Below are 15,974 nucleotides of genomic sequence, written 5' to 3'. Positions count from 1 at the left end.
TTATGATTGGCAACAACTGAACTAGTGAACAATGCATTTTACAACACTTTTTGCATTAAAATGTTGAGACTATGACTTGTTATAAAATTTTTATAAATATTTTTTAGAAACCTCGAAAAACCTTTTTTTTACAATTGAAAATTAAAAGAAAAAAAATCAATTCATTAGAGAGAAAAAGCATGTGTTTCTATCGAGCACCTTATGTTGGCATATCACAGTGTTTCTCAACCTTTTGCGACTCATTCCCCCCTTAACTGATTTGCAAGAACTTCATCCCCCCCCCCCCCCCTATTTTTTTATTTAGTGGTATCAATGTACAAATATAATTACATTTATTTTAGGTTTGCAAAAAGATTACAATTTTCATAACAAATTAAAGTGAAAACTATGCAATAGACTATATCAGGCATTTAAAAACGTTTTATTTTGATAAAAAAAAACAGACAAAGCAGGTTTGATTTTGATTGATTGTTTGTTAATTTGACCAATTTTTTGAAAAAGAAAAGCCACTAGGCTTCTTTTCGTTTCAATTACAATAAATAAATACAACTATAAAATATGAACAAATATTAAATAATATTAATAATTATCGGCGGCAAAAGACAGATTACTCTAAGAAATGTGAAGAATTCAAGCAATCTTTAATAATATTTAAACAACTTTTTTTTAATTTGCAATTATTTTTCAGAAAATTGTTCTTGTTAAAAAGTGTACAAAAATCTCACTGAAACCATAAAAAAAATCTGTCACAAAAAATCTGCTTGTGTCCAAAAAATACAAATGCCGAAGAAATATTAAAAATAAAATTTTATTGTTTCAAGAAATGACAAAATTCTCCGGAATTGAAACTTTAATAATATTTTTTTTTGGGAAAAACAAATGTTGTTATTACTAATAAAAGAAACTGAAAGTTGCAAAGAATGTTTCAGATAATGATTTAAGACATTGAATTTCTACTGAATTCTCACTCCCCCCCTAGAATGGCCAAATTCCCCCCCCAGGGGGGAATTCCTCACCGGTTGAGAAACACTGGCATATCAGCATTATTCTTACATTTGCAGCAAAGCGTTTTTTTTATTTCCATTTTGGATGTAAAATCAAATTGATAATAAAAAAAAAAACATTCGAATAAGTTTTAATATCGTTCACCATTTTCATGTTATAAGAAATTATTTTTTTGTTAAAAACGTTTTATATTTAAGTGTATTTTTTCAAATGTTAGGATTGATTAAAAATTGAGATTTTTTTTCGAAAAAACAGAAGTTTAATGAATTATTTAAGTGTTTCTTTTTTGTATGGAGTCTATCATAGAGTTTCATAATATTCAAAAATCTGAATCTTTAAAACGGATTTTCTGATCCCTTTGAAGCAAACTGTCTTCTTTGGTTATAAAAAAGGTACAAAAAAGTTTCATCTAAATTTAAAAAATACAAGAAATAAATTTGCAAAAAAAATTGCTCACTCTTGAGAGAAGATTGCTTTTATGTGAAAAATTTGAGTTGCTTTTAAATCAAATTTTAGAAACCAAAAAAATAAGATGACGATATTTTTTTTATGTTGTATGTTATCAAAAAAATATTGTTAAGGGTTAAAAAAAATTGCTCACTCTTGAGTAAATAAGTTAAACTAGAACAATTTGAATTAAAATGAAAAAAAAAACAGATCAAAAATTCAAACGCAAAATTTAAAACAAAAATAAAACAATGCATTGCAATGGTTCAAAATACAGTTCAGAAGAGGACAATTTTTTTTTACTTTGATAAAAAAAAGCTAATCAATGGGAAAATAATAAGCTTAAAATTTCAATCAACAGAATCTTAAGAAAAGTTCATGAAAATAAAAAATGCAGATTAAAAAAAATACAATATAAAATAAAATATGAAAAACAGAAGTAAGCAAACAACAATTATCAGCTTAGATCATTATTATGAACATAGAAAAATAACTAAAATCATCGAATAAGCAAATCAAATTGCTATGAAATTCAAGCAAATAGGTGAATTTAGAAAATATAGAAAAGAAAAAAAAGGAACGCAATGGTAAAAAGTCAATTGTGCTTACTTAATCAAAAAAAAAAAAAATGAAACGAGTAAAGAAGAAAAAAAAATAAAAATAATAACATAACATAAGTTTCAAAGAAAATTAATCAAATAAAAAAAATTATTCAAAAACAATAAATAAAAAAATAAGACTGGGGGTGCAAAAAAATTAAATTAACGGTGCACATCAATATGAGCTTTTGCACCCAGATTTTTAATGCAGACATTTAATTATCTTAAAACTACGGGAACTATCAATATAATTTTTTATTCATCCATTTTAAAATCAAACTATTTCAGGATTGGGTCCGTAAGTTCAACAATTTTAGAATAAGAAGACAACAACTTCCTTGGTTGTTGTGCACCCTTAATTTAAAATAACAATTGTAAATTAAAAGAAAATATAAAATTAAATCATTAGAGGAGAAATGCAATTGTTTCTGTCGAGCACCTTATGTTGGCATATCAGCAATTTTGATTTATTTGCAGCATTTAAAAAGCGGATTTTTTTTAAATTGAGGCATTTTTATTCAAAAGATTTGAGAAAAAAAAAGTTATTTAAATAGTGAAAATGGCAAATTGGATGTAATGTGAAAATTCTCCCTTAATTAAAACAAATTGGAATAAATAAACTTTGGGTAAATAGAAACAATATAAAAACAAGTGAGAAATTCAATAAAATTTGTGAAAACGAACGCAAATGAGGCAATTAGTCAATCCAAATCATCCAGATAATCATTGAGGACTTATGTGTAAATTTTATCACCTGAATCTCGATTTAATTAATTGATATCCCGAATCGTCACTGTTGTTGTCGAAACTGAGTGATTCCCGTCAACATGTTTTGCCACAACATATTGAATTCATCCTCCCAGCAAAGGCTTTCCAGGAAATTTCCATTCAGTTAAGATCTCAACCTCAGCCTCAGTGCTTATCGGGAAATGCAATCAATCGGACATTACTGCTACAAGAATGAATTTGTAGAGCGAGATCCGAGATCCCACAGCTTCCACACAGGCTCAGTGTACCGATTTTTCCACCAGAGCAAACATTGATTTATTCCGACAACCCTCCCCCGCTCCCAGAGCAGATAACTCTCACCCCGAGGAAGACAAGGTTAAGCGAAAATCTTTTGCGAACAAATTTTCGGTCCCACCGAAGGGACCCCCCTTCACTGAGTTTTTCCTTTTAACCCTTGGATGAACACCTAAAAAAAGTTTTTTTTTTCGCTTTTTTCAATTATTGAGTCATTAAGGGTTAACTTTTTCCACCCAATTCCCTTCTGAAGAAGGGGGCGGGGTGGTTGTAAAGAAAGTCAATAATGTTGTAAGTGGTTTTGGGAGGAAAATTTCAATTTGCTCCTCCCCCTCTTGGTTCAGAATGCTCTGGCTTTAAAAGGGAGAAATAAACACCCAACATTTACTTTTTAATCACGAACAAACCATATAATCTCGATATCGGAAAGTTTTCGCTTAATAACGAGCCCCCTCGAAAGAGGGGGGGTCACACCCCCCCCCACTTTGAACTCTGGTAGAAAATCAAAAACTTTGATAAAGCAGCAGGGCCAAAACCATAAAGACACGGGCAAACTGTATTAATGTGAATGTTTTCGTTATTGCTGGGACGGTGGGTGGCGGTGGGTAACACCCACCAACCCCGCATCCCCCCCACCTTTCGCAAATTGAGTGTGGGCGGCGGTGGGAAATCGCCATATTTGAGTGTGTATTTATTTAGAAGCCACCAATCTCGACGAAATTTCACGAGAAGCTCGAGGTTTGTGGTTTTTATTTTTCGGCTGCTGGTGGGTGGAACTGTGGGTGTTGTGGGGAAAAGCCCCCACACCACAGGTGTGCGCGCGCGGGGAAAAAGCAAACAAGTGAGCAAAAAAGAAAGAAAAACACATTTCTCTCTTTTTGATGTTGAGCACGCGACGACCAGGACCAGGTCCAAATCCACAGAAGAACATTGGCTCTGGCTGGACGAAACATGTCGAAATGGTAATTTGGTTGATTGAAGGCATTGCACTGGAAACGTGGCAAAGGAGGGTGGAAAAACAATCGAATTTGGACGGAGCAAAAGGCCACCGGATGAATTCGTCGGATCAATCTCTCTGTGGGGATCATTGCAAGAAACAGAGAAATGCCAGATGGTCCGCAATTTTTGTGTCGATGAAACGATTGGAGGCAATCGGAAATGGTTCGGCACATTTTTTGGGATATTTTTTATTGCGATGAGAAGTAACAGAAGTAATGAATGTTGAAAGGAAAATTTGATGAAAACCAGAGCACAATTGGCAAAAAAACACCTCTATACCAACTTGGTATTTTCGCCAAACATTCTAAAATGTTTTTATTACTTTAAATGAGCAATCCTTTTCGAATTCCCGAAATTGATTTCATTTGTTTTTTTTTATTTGGCTCAGCAAATCATACAAAAATGGTACGTAAATATTCGACAATCTGTACCTTTTGAAGGCATTTTCCGATCGATTTGGTGTCTTCTGCAAAGTTTTGAGTATTGATGAGTAATATTCTGAAAAAGCAGGTTCACCGAAAATACAATTTTGCCGATTTTAAAATTAACTTTTTTTTAACAATGATCCAAACGGGCCCTTTTGAAAAGATAGTCCTGATTCCAATATTTTCAAAAAAAAAAAAAAAAATTCGAAAAGATCAGAAAACTTCTAAAATGTATATATTTTTTAAATTCAAAATTTCTGAACTTATCTGAAAAAATATTGTCATAAAGAGTCACTCATGGACACTATTTAAAAAAACAGTTTTTTGAGGGGCCATATCTCGAAATATCTATAAACAGCAATTTCCCACGAAAACAGCACGATTCGAATAAAAGTTCTTCGATCGGGCTCAATTTTTTTTCTGGGGGTTCCTTGGCCGAAATAATTAGACCTGTATTTTTTTTTTTGGCCTTTAGGGTGACCTACGCCGTGTTAGGGTGGTCCGAAAAATGGCAATTTTCGTCGATTTTCGCAAAAACCATTTTTTTCAAAAAATCATATCTCCGCGCCATTTCATCCGATTTTAGCTGTCCTAGCAAAAGAATTTTTTCCCAAAAAAAACTTTGTTTTTGTAAGTCATAATTTCTCTATGGCTCAAAAATTGTAGGTTTATGTCCCCTAAAATATATCGAAACAAAATTTTAAATTGAAAAAATACAGATGCTGGAAAAAAGTTAATTAAAAACCTGCAAAAAAATGTCAAGACTCGATCTCCGAAGCCTCGATTATGCGATGTTTCGATTATTTTAAGGTTTGCATGGGACTTCGGATAATCGAATCACGAACAAAAAAAAAACGATTTTTTCTTTTTCTTGTTTCTAACATCAAATTTGATTTCTGCGACCTTATTTTAGTCAAATTTGAATAGTTGATTGCCTAGTAAATAATAAAATGCATTTTTTTAAATATTATATCACCGCAATATTGGCCGCCATCTTGGAATAAAAAGTTCTAAATCACTTTCGCGTAGTTTAGGGGTCATACTTAAGCTCGGCAATCAAAAATAAGACAACATTTTTTTTTTCGTGATTCGATTATCCAAGGTGAAATTTTTCCGAGGCTTTCGGATAATCGAGTCTGGACTGTACCTGTATTTTTTTATTAAAAGTTCTTATTAATATTAACAACTTTGCCAAACAAAATCGATCAGTAAATTCCTTGAAAAGATACATATTTTAAAATATTTACGTACCCTTTTTATATGGACAGCTGCCAAAATTGTATGGAGACTTGCATGTTGCATGGGTTAACCAATGAAACAAAATGGCTTCTTTGTTGATAGGGAAGGCATCACGATTTCAGTGCAAATTTTTTTTTTTTTTTTTTTTTTTATTATAGAGACTTTACACCATTGTGCATTCATCTCTTCAAGGTGGATAGTGAAAGAGGAAAGATTACAGAGTTTAAAATCACTTCAATAATTATTACCATGCCTTTTTTCTAACGATTTCTGTCTATGTTTCAAATATTTAGCGGAATATTTAGAGAATGAATTATCAAGTTCTTCAAGTTTTTCTTCGTCCTCTTCTTCCAGGGATTTAGAAGTTATCTCACAACACTTTTTCTTATAATATTTTGCTTTTATGACATCTTCATCTTCTTCATCTGTTTCTTCTGCAGCCATCTCTCTTCGTTTTTTTTGTTAGTTCGTCATCCGCGTCCAAATATGCCTGTAAGCGCTTTCGGCGGCGGGTGTGCTTAGAAAGCACGGTCTCGAATCCATCGTTGTCTTCGTCGTCAATTTCACTTGTTTCCATTGCATTTTGTTCTGGTTTACTGTTGTTGCTTTTACTGCTGCTGCTGCTTGGCTCGGGTTCAATCGGTTGTGTACTACTTTTTTGGTCCACCTTTTTACTCGAATCCGCACATTTTTTGTTCTTTGCTTTGAGTTTGCAAAGCGATTTTTTGCCTATAATCGTCACTGTTGCAGCAGCATTGTTTACAGTGATTGATTTCGGCGTTGGCTGTTTCAGCAACATCCGCAGGGTCCGAACTCCATTTGGGATTCCTGGGAAGAAGTTAATCCAGCGGTCGTTGGTGATGGTCAAAACTTCGCCGTATTTACTCATCACTTTGACTACGTCATCATTGCTTATGCCTAGAGGTAGGTCAAGCACACGAACTTCCGTAGCGTTGTTGTCCAGGTAAATCGGGATTTTGCAATCCTGATATACCAGAGGTTTGTCGATGATGGACGAGGCCATTGCTGAGTCGGCGAACTGCAACACGGCTATTTTTCTTCTATTGCATAATTGCAATGCTCGCAAGTTTTCTTGGTTTACTTGAAGGTCTGCGAGAAATTTTTTTACAAGCTTTGGGCTTGGTTGGTTTTGGAGTTGACAAAAATCCAGAACCACACTGTTTTTGTCTACGGTGCACATTTTTAAAAAAGCGGCGACGCGCACACAAACTGCGGACTGGCGTTGAGAATGCGACTTGTAAGGTCGGCGGTTACTTTGCAACTGAGTGCAAATTATTGAAAATTAGCCATTTTTTAGAATGTTCAGAAACGAAAATTATTTCAGTTTGAGATCAATTTCCCGCCCGTGTGGATCAATTGGACCGCGCACTGGACTCACAATCCTAAGGTCGCCGGTTCGAATCCCGCGGCGGGCGCTCTAAAATTCTTTGTGTAAATATGGGTATTCGGCGCCGTCGCTCCGTGCCATACTTTCATACACTGAGGAGCCCAGGGCGGCGAAGTCCTTGTAGATTAAAAGGAAGACACTAGTGGTTGGTACTAGCAATGGTGGCCGACAGCTATAAAGTCAACTTCGTTTTTCGATCAATTTGAGCAATTTTCTCTAGGAAATCGGCCGATTTTGTAATAATTTTTTTATTTGGCCACAAAGTTTTGAGCCAATTAAAAAAAATACAAAATCGGCCGATTTCGCAGAAAAAAATTATCAAATTTATCTCAAACCAAAATAATTTTCGTTTCTGAACATTCGAAAAAATACGTATTTTTTTACGTAATAATATGCACTTAAATCGTGAAAATTTGGAAATTAGGTGTCTGAGGTATTTTTAAGTGAAATTAGAAGCCCAATTTGAGGGTGTACTCAGAAGAGTAATTTATGCATTTAAGATAATAATTTTAAATTTATTTTTAAATTTCGTATTTTAAGCCAAGCCAATTAGGTTATTTTATCGTTAATGGAAGCAACTCGCCTTTTTACTCTGAATAATTATCAATTACCCTAACTTAGTTACACAAGGGACCTATTAAATTGAAGTTTGCTCTCAAGCTTTACTACAGAAAAAAATCCATTTCCATTTTGAAGTCCATTAAATGGAAGCTTTTAACACAGTTCAAGATCAATCTACAGTTTCATCATCCCAACGCCTCCCTAAAGAGAGCTGTGAGGTTAGACAAAATTGATGACAATAAATTTAGAGAGGGAAACCCTCTCATCACTTAACTTTGAGCCATTTAATCACCGGCTCTCGTTTCGTGTGCACTCGAATAGATTCGGCCCATTTAAGCTTGATTCTACACTGAGAAAATAATGCAGTTTGATTTTTTACTGATTGAATCATGATTTTATGAAATTGATTAGATTTTGTTTTAACACAATTTTTTTTTTGACATGGTTAAAATTTTCGATAATTGATAAATAAAAGCATTTCCAGAGTTTTTTTTTTCTGAAAAGGTCCTATAAACTATTGTCTTTCATATGTTTATAGTTCCTATATAAAAAAAAACTCTAGATTTGTAAAACATTTTTCTCAGTGCAATTTAAACTTTTATTTTCTCAATGAAGCTTTCTAGGTGTCCTCCCCCTGAGCAGTTCGCCATAAAGTTCAAGCCCGTTTCGTGCCCTTGAAAATAACTAACCATTAACGTAAAAGCTAGCAAATTCCGCCCTCGCCACCCCTTGGTTCCCTTCTCACAAGGTTAAGCATCGGTTTTAGTGCTTTCATGTTAATTACCCGGTTTTTAAAATTATGGCACAACAAAAAATAACACCACCAGTCTCGAGGTCATAAATTCGCCTGATGGCGTTGGTCTTTTCCGAAAAAAATTCCGTTTCTCACAGGGGAGTCAAAAAGAGGGGGGAGGGGACATTTTCCCCATAAAAGCTCACCCATTCATAAAAAGGAGGGAAAAGGAACTCCTTTTCCTCCTTTTTTCATTTTCATTTTCGTCTAAATTTTCCCCAAGCCATCATTACTCGACTTTAGAGTGACGTTCATTGCCCTGGAAAAACCAACGTTTGAAAAAAATGAAAACAGAAAGAGCAACAAAAAAGGGTGAAACGAGGGGGGGGGGTCCAACATTCCCGGCCTAGCGGCCGGGCCGCGGATAATTACTCTCCGGAAAGCAAAGTTTTTTCACCGTTTCCTGTCCCGTTTCACCCGGCAGGCTGTGTCCTAGTCCCTCTGGCAATCGGGCGCATCAAGAATTAATTCAACCCTTTTGAGTAGGAGGGGAAACAAAGGGGAAAAGTGGGAGGGGACAGGCGAAATATTTTCCCATAAATTCTCCATCGAATTTCATTACGAACGGACGAACGAACACAAACGGACACAGACATTGTGTCCGTGCTATTCCGGGGATTTTCCCAGGGACAGGGACCATATGGAGAGCGACGAGAGTTGTTCGACCGGGACCGAACGGAAGGAAGGACGGAACGGTTGTTGGGTTCCGAGATGAAAAATTCCTCTTTAGTTTCGCTCTGTTATTTTGAATGGTTCACACGGGGAGGAAAGGGGAGAGTTCAATAGCCGGGGCCAGTCTGTCGATTGTTCAATTGATCATAGTAAAATTGGATGGAAGTTTGTTGAGTTGGCTGATTTTTCTCCTAGAAAAGTTTATTTTAAGTTCGTTGCAATTTTTTCCAAAGTTTATCTCAATTCAAAATCCAAAACATGACTCCAAAACGACCCTAAAGTGATTTAGATTTTTTTTTGAATCCAAGATGGCTGCCAAAATGGCGGTGATGCAATATTGAGAAAAATGCATTTGGTAATTTAATAGACAATCAACCATTCAAATTTAACTAAAATGAGGTCTCAGAACTTAAAGTTGTTGTGAATATAAAGACGAGTTCTCGGGTGAGTTTTCAAAAAACCGTAAGAGCTACCGTGACCTCCGACACTAATATTCGTTTTTCTCCAAATTGTAACAAAATTTAATTTATTTTTAGTTTGTGGTACTTAAAAGACGTGTAGATGAACAATCTTAAGCATTTTTGAAATTGGTTTTTCGCAAGTAGGTCGAATACCGATGCAAAAAAGGCTTTGGCTCTTACGTCTTTTTGAAAACTAATCCGAGAGTTATTCCTTTTAATTCTGCTATATATAACGGAATTAAATGGAACAACTCGTCTTTTTGTATTCCCAGTAATGCATTCTTCTAAAACGCTAAATTAAACCACAATTTGATTTGATGTTAAAAGTTAGCAAATATTTTTTTTTCATGCGTCAGTTATCCGAAGCGCCATAGAAACCATCGGATAATCGAGAATTATTGAAATATTAAAAGAAATCAATTCTTTATTTCAAGTTTACAAATAGAACCTTGGTTTTTCATAAAAATGTTAGTGTAACCAAAACCAATTTTATAGCATGATTTTATAAGAAGACTATCCATAAACCACGTGGACACTTTTTTTTCGAAATCTCAGAAGCCCCCCCCCTTCCCCCCTCGTTGACAATTTCCATATAAAACAAATCTTTACTGTATGGAGCGTGGACGTCCCCTACTGAAAATGCCTATGAATTTGTAGTTTTTTTAAATTTTTATTTTCACTGCATAAACTTAAGAATTCACACAAACTATGCTCTCTTTTTTCAATTTGATTTACTAACTACTTAAAGTGTAAACTGTTGTTCAATTGTGCTGGACAGAAGATTTTTTTGCAATGCTATGAATTTTTGAACCTTTTTTTGATTCCTGATTCTTGTAAAATTTTGCTAAAGTGCATCCTTGTTCAAGTTACATATTATTATTTTCACTTAATTTTTCAAGTTAAGATGGATTGCAACTTTTTGATCTATTCTTTTATTGTTGTGGCGAAGGGCAAGACTTATATCAAAATAGCATAAATTGTGTTCATTGAGATTTTAAGTGAAAAACTCGATTGAAAAAAAAAATATAATTTTATGCAAAAATATGAAAAAATAACATTAAAAATGTTACTTAATCCACCCTTAGGTAGTTGGTGCCTTCCTCTCATTTAAAGGGTAATGCTATCCAAACACGCTCGTGGGAAGGTCTTTTAATTACCTATCCAAAAATAGGTCGCATGATATATTTGGACAACGTTTTCATCAAAATATCTGAGATCCGGCTTCCAAAAAGTGCATAAGTAACACTTAAGTGCTAATAACTTTTGATAGGGTTGTCAGATCTTCAATGTATTGGTTGCGTTGGAAAGTTCTTTGAAATACCTTTCTAAAAATGTATAACATGCCAGGTTTTCTTACAAAAACCACCCTTTTTACAATCTTCCGGACTTTTGCTAAAATCGTTTTTTTAGCATAACTTTTGAAGTACTTAACTAAACTGCATAATTTTTAATAGCGACTTATGGGACCCCAAAACGGATCGAATGATGCCAAAACGGACAAAATCAGTTCACTCAATGTCGAGATAATCGAATGACAATTTTTTGATCAACATCCCACCACACACACAGACATTTGCTCAGAATTCGATTCTGAGTCGATAGGTATACATGAAGGTGGGTCTAGGAGGTCTTATTCAGAAGTTCAGTTTTCGAGTGATTTAATAGCCTTTCCTCAGTAAGGTGAGGAAGGCAAAATGAGATCCAAAAATTTGCAAAACTTTACCATTAGATAATTTCACCAATTTTTAGACATTTTTCAGTTGATATTTAGTTGACCCTATCAGTGCTGAAAATGTCAGGGGTCATGACGCGAAAATCGGCGACGCTGACTCGAATTTTTGAGATCCATTCACTGAACCGCAAAACCGTGACATAAACAAACCCGGCGCAGTCGTGAGTGCCCTAGCTCATTGAGCAGCTGCAATGCGAGGCAGTAGTCGACCAACGCTCATTCGACGTTGCACGCACACACATAAAGAAACAAGTTTTTACACAAAACTTTCGTATTTATGCGTGGAAATGTAATTTTGAATATAATTTATGGTTGTTTCAAGTGTTTTGCACAGTCCACAACCATTCAATTGTTTGAAAATAGTCAAAATAGTGTTTAAAGATGATTTTACGAGTCAGTCATATGACACGAATTGAGTGAGTGTAGCTCATTTTTTCACGTCTCTTATTCTCCAGAAGCCGACCGGCACGAGTCAGGCGGCAGTGGTTGAATAGACACAGTAGGCTTGCAGTCACATGCTAGCAGTACATTTAGATTTTTGTTTTGTAAAACTCTGTGGTACAGCACTGCAAAAAAAAAATTGTGCGAAAAAAAAGTTTCGTCAATACTAAGATATTTTGAAAACTAATTGCAAAACAACTGGGCAGGTGTAAAATGTCAGTTCCGTCGTGAAAGTACTTACTTTTCCGTCCATTCTTGAACGACGAAAAAACCTACTTTTCTGTACCAAAAATAACAGAATCGAATAGCAACACTTTTCAAAATAAATGCAGAAAAGTTCTACTTTTCTGCACTGAAATGGGTAACAATTTTCAACATTTTTTTGATTTAAACGATTCATTGACTCAATGCATGGACATTTGTCCTATAATTCTGTTCAAAGGGTGTTTTTCGGAATTGCAAAAAACGTTGTATGGAACTCGTTGCAAAACTTGATTTTTTCATCACTCGTCGTATTTACTCGGTGAACCTCGTTGGATTCATGTACGACTCGTGCTGAAAAAATCTTCTTTTTGCAACTTGTTGCATAAACTACTATTTCATGGTTTTCAAAAGTCATTTTTTGGAAAATTGGCAACACTGCCAAATGAATGTTGACCAACCTGTGTCAAAAGATAGCATTTTTCTACATCTTAAAATTTAATTGAAAAAAATAAATAAAAATAATCATTGTCCGAAGTCTTAGAGAATATTTAGCGAAAATTCTCAACAAAGTGTTTTCAAATGTCCAAGTTGTTTTGCAATTGACTGTATTATTTTTTCTGCGATTTTTTTTTTGTGGTGCTGTACATCAGAATTTCGCAAAAATTCAGAATGTTTTGAAACGAGCCCAAACTTGTTAAATAAAATTATTAATGCAGACAAATGCATTTAAGATTGTTTTAGTTGATTAGGCTTCAATTTTCAATAAAAATTCGAAGTTTCTCGAAGAAAATTGTGCGACGTAATTTAACTACTGGAAAAGTCTTTCTTATAGCTATCTTTGAAAATTGAAGCCTAATTGAATTGAATCATTTTTAAAAACAAATATTTTAAATTTTTGCGATTTTCTAAGGTAATTTATTTGGAAAATTGGCAACACTGCCATATGAATGCTGACAAATTTGTGTTAAAAGATGACATCATCTTGAAATTGAATTGAAAAGAATAAATAAAAATAATCGTTGTTCGAATTCTTAGAGAATATTTTGCGACAAGTTTCCTCTGCAAGATATTTTGTTTTGAAAATAAATTTTTGCTGCTTTTAATTTTTTTTGAATTACAAATTTTTAATTCATGATTTGTCTTCAATAATAGTTTAAAATGAGAAAATTGTCTACATTATTGCTAAACATAAATCCATGAATATTGTATGACCATAATGCTATGATAATTTCCGTGCCAAGAAGTCACACAAAACGGGTTAAACAGTTGCAAAGTTCGCCATTTCCATAATTCAAATGTTTCCCCCTCTCTCTCGTTGTGCATGAGGTCTGCGGCAGCATCCTCCTCCTCTGCACACGTATTCTTATGTTTTACGGGGAAGCAATCTTTCATCTCGAACTCGATAGCTTTCCGATTTCATTATTCGGAGCCCCGGCCTGGTTGGTCACTTTATTCTTTTTTATTTACTCTTGTTCCCAACCCAAATGTATGCGCTTTGACCAGCACTCCCACAACCACAGCAGCAGCAGCAGCAGAATCTGGTTTAGCTTTATTATAATATCCCTGCGGGGAGGTCAGAAGCATATAAACATTGCAAGAGAGAGAGAGTCATGCACACATACACCACACACACACACAAACACAATTATCATAAAGTGCTCCATATTGAATATCTCATATTATTCGTTCGTTTTTACGATTATGGCCCCGGGATTGGTTGCACAGAAGAAGGAGGACCGGACCACCCACTGAAGAGAAACTGGACTGCAGTGGCGTCCGCGTGTGCATCACACAGAAAAAAACACAAAGCAATATCGAAATGTGAAATGGGTGCACTTTTCTAGCATTAACATAACCTGATTAGGGCGCTGATTTGAGACACACTGATTTCGGAATTGAGCAATTCTAAGGTTAGGAATGGGAGCTGCATTTGTGTTAGGATTGGTGAAAGGTTGGATCGTTAAGTTAACAACTGTGTTTTACTTTGTTGTTTTTGGTTTTTCTTTTGAGTTCAAAAACATTACTTAATTCAAGGATTCTTCCATAGGATACGTCCTTGGGCGTCCTATTGGAAAGTGACCTTAGATTCATTATGACACATTTATCGTAATTCCTAGGCAGTGCTCCCAGTTTTAAAAGCCCTGTACTAAAATTAAATCTATTATGAAGGGTATTGTATTCCAAATACATCCACACTTTTTTTTGTAATGAAACCTTAATAAGTAACGATATTTTATGACAGTGTTGTCAGATTATCATACTTTATAACTTACTGGGAAAATATTTCAAATACCTACCTTTATGAAAACAAATTGAAGTCATTTTCATAAAAAAAAGTATTTGAAATTTTGGATTATCAAGGCCAGGTAAATTGTGATTCAGAACTCAAAAAATCAAACAGTGTTGCCATTTTTTAATGTACAAAGTTGATTAGCACATTCTAAAGTGGTTCAATTTTACGGGAATTTCAGCCATTTTTGACATTTATTTCTGGACGAGAAATTTAATTTTGACAATTTAAATATTCAATTGAAACATGTAAGATTTTCACAATGAAATCAATTTTACAGGAGAAAAGTGGAATTTTCTAGAATTTCGCAATTATTTTCGAAATTTTTTATTTTAAATGTTTAGACTTGAAAGAAACTTTGTCCGTGCATTCCCAAATGCCAAAAATGCCCTTTCACATCATTAGTTTTTTTTCCATAAAAGGTTCCATACAATTTTGCGGGCTGTTTATACAAAATGGACTTGTGGATATTTGAAAATCTGCATCTTGATAAGGGATTTTTCTAATGGAATTGGTGTCTTTGGCAAAGTTGGAAGACTTTGAAAATAAATAAAAAAGTACACGGAAAAACAATATTTCCTGTTTTTTTTACCACTAAAATATTTTGCTGGATTTCCAATCCAATGGTCGTGAGTTCAATTCTCTTACAGACATGATGAAGCTTAAAAAAATTGGGGATAAAAAAAGAAGTTTTCTAAGCTAGAGTTTGGAAGGGAGTATTTTTTTTAAATGATATTTTTAAAAAATAAAATAATTTAAACAATTTTAAAAAATTGCCAAACAAAGTTTAAAAAATTGTAAAAGGTGTACAATAAATTTCATCTTCGTTTGCAAATTAAATTTTTCATCTGAAAATGATTTTTTAAATTTTGTTTGAAAATATTTCAAGTTTTTTTTTCACAAATCACCATTTAAAAAAAAATATTAACTCCGGTACCAGATTTTGCACCATCCAGCGAAAAAATGCCTTTTTAACCCCTCAAAAAATCAAAAATATTCGACAATTAAAAATACATAATTGGGAAATTCAACTTTTAGAGATAAAAAGTAAAAAAAAGGAAATAATTTATTTTGCGTATGCCTTTTTTTTATTCTGAAAGTCCAACAACTTTGCTGAAGACACCAAATCGATCAGATACAGATTTCCTTTTTTTGCAGCATTCTAAACTCAACCGCAAAAGATGCTTTTTTAGTCCCATAAAACATATCTGGCGTTGTTTTTAAAAGGTTCAATAAACACATTTTTTTTTGCTTTTAAAATGATTTTGAATACTTCTGAGAAAATGTGATATATTAAACCTTTGAAAAAGAAGCTCTGCACAGTAAAAAATTGTGTAAATTTAGAAGGTGTATTTTGGTTGGTTAAATATTACCTCAATTATGATGTAATTTTACCGCAACTTAGAATGAAAAAGTGACAATACAGACAAAAAGTGTAAAAAATAACACATTTTCAGAGGTTTACATATTTTTTCTGACACAAAAGATGTACTACTTCCTAGATGTTATATTACCAGGGTAATTCTCTACCAACTCACACGAAATCGGGCAAAGTTGCCCCGACCCCTCTTCGTTTTGCGTGAAACTTTGTCCTAAGTGGTAACTTTTGTCCCTGATCACGAATCCGAGGTCCGTTTTTTGATATCTCGTGACGGAGGGGCGGTACGACCCCTTC

At 34.0% G+C, this 15,974-nt stretch overlaps 1 protein-coding gene across 1 annotated transcript in view; it reads right to left on the bottom strand.

Annotated features, from left to right (window-relative positions):
• Window positions 1-15,974, bottom strand: part of LOC120413281 (protein unc-13 homolog B) — a 207,299-nt gene that overhangs the window by 46,390 nt on the left and 144,935 nt on the right. The gene's annotated exons all lie outside the window — the stretch shown is intronic.

The sequence above is a fragment of the Culex pipiens genome, chromosome 1, assembly GCF_016801865.2.
Source record: "Culex pipiens pallens isolate TS chromosome 1, TS_CPP_V2, whole genome shotgun sequence".
Lineage (NCBI taxonomy): Eukaryota > Metazoa > Arthropoda > Insecta > Diptera > Culicidae > Culex > Culex pipiens.
Note: the sequence above shows the minus strand (reverse complement) of the source record. Positions and strands in the feature narration are given on the sequence as shown.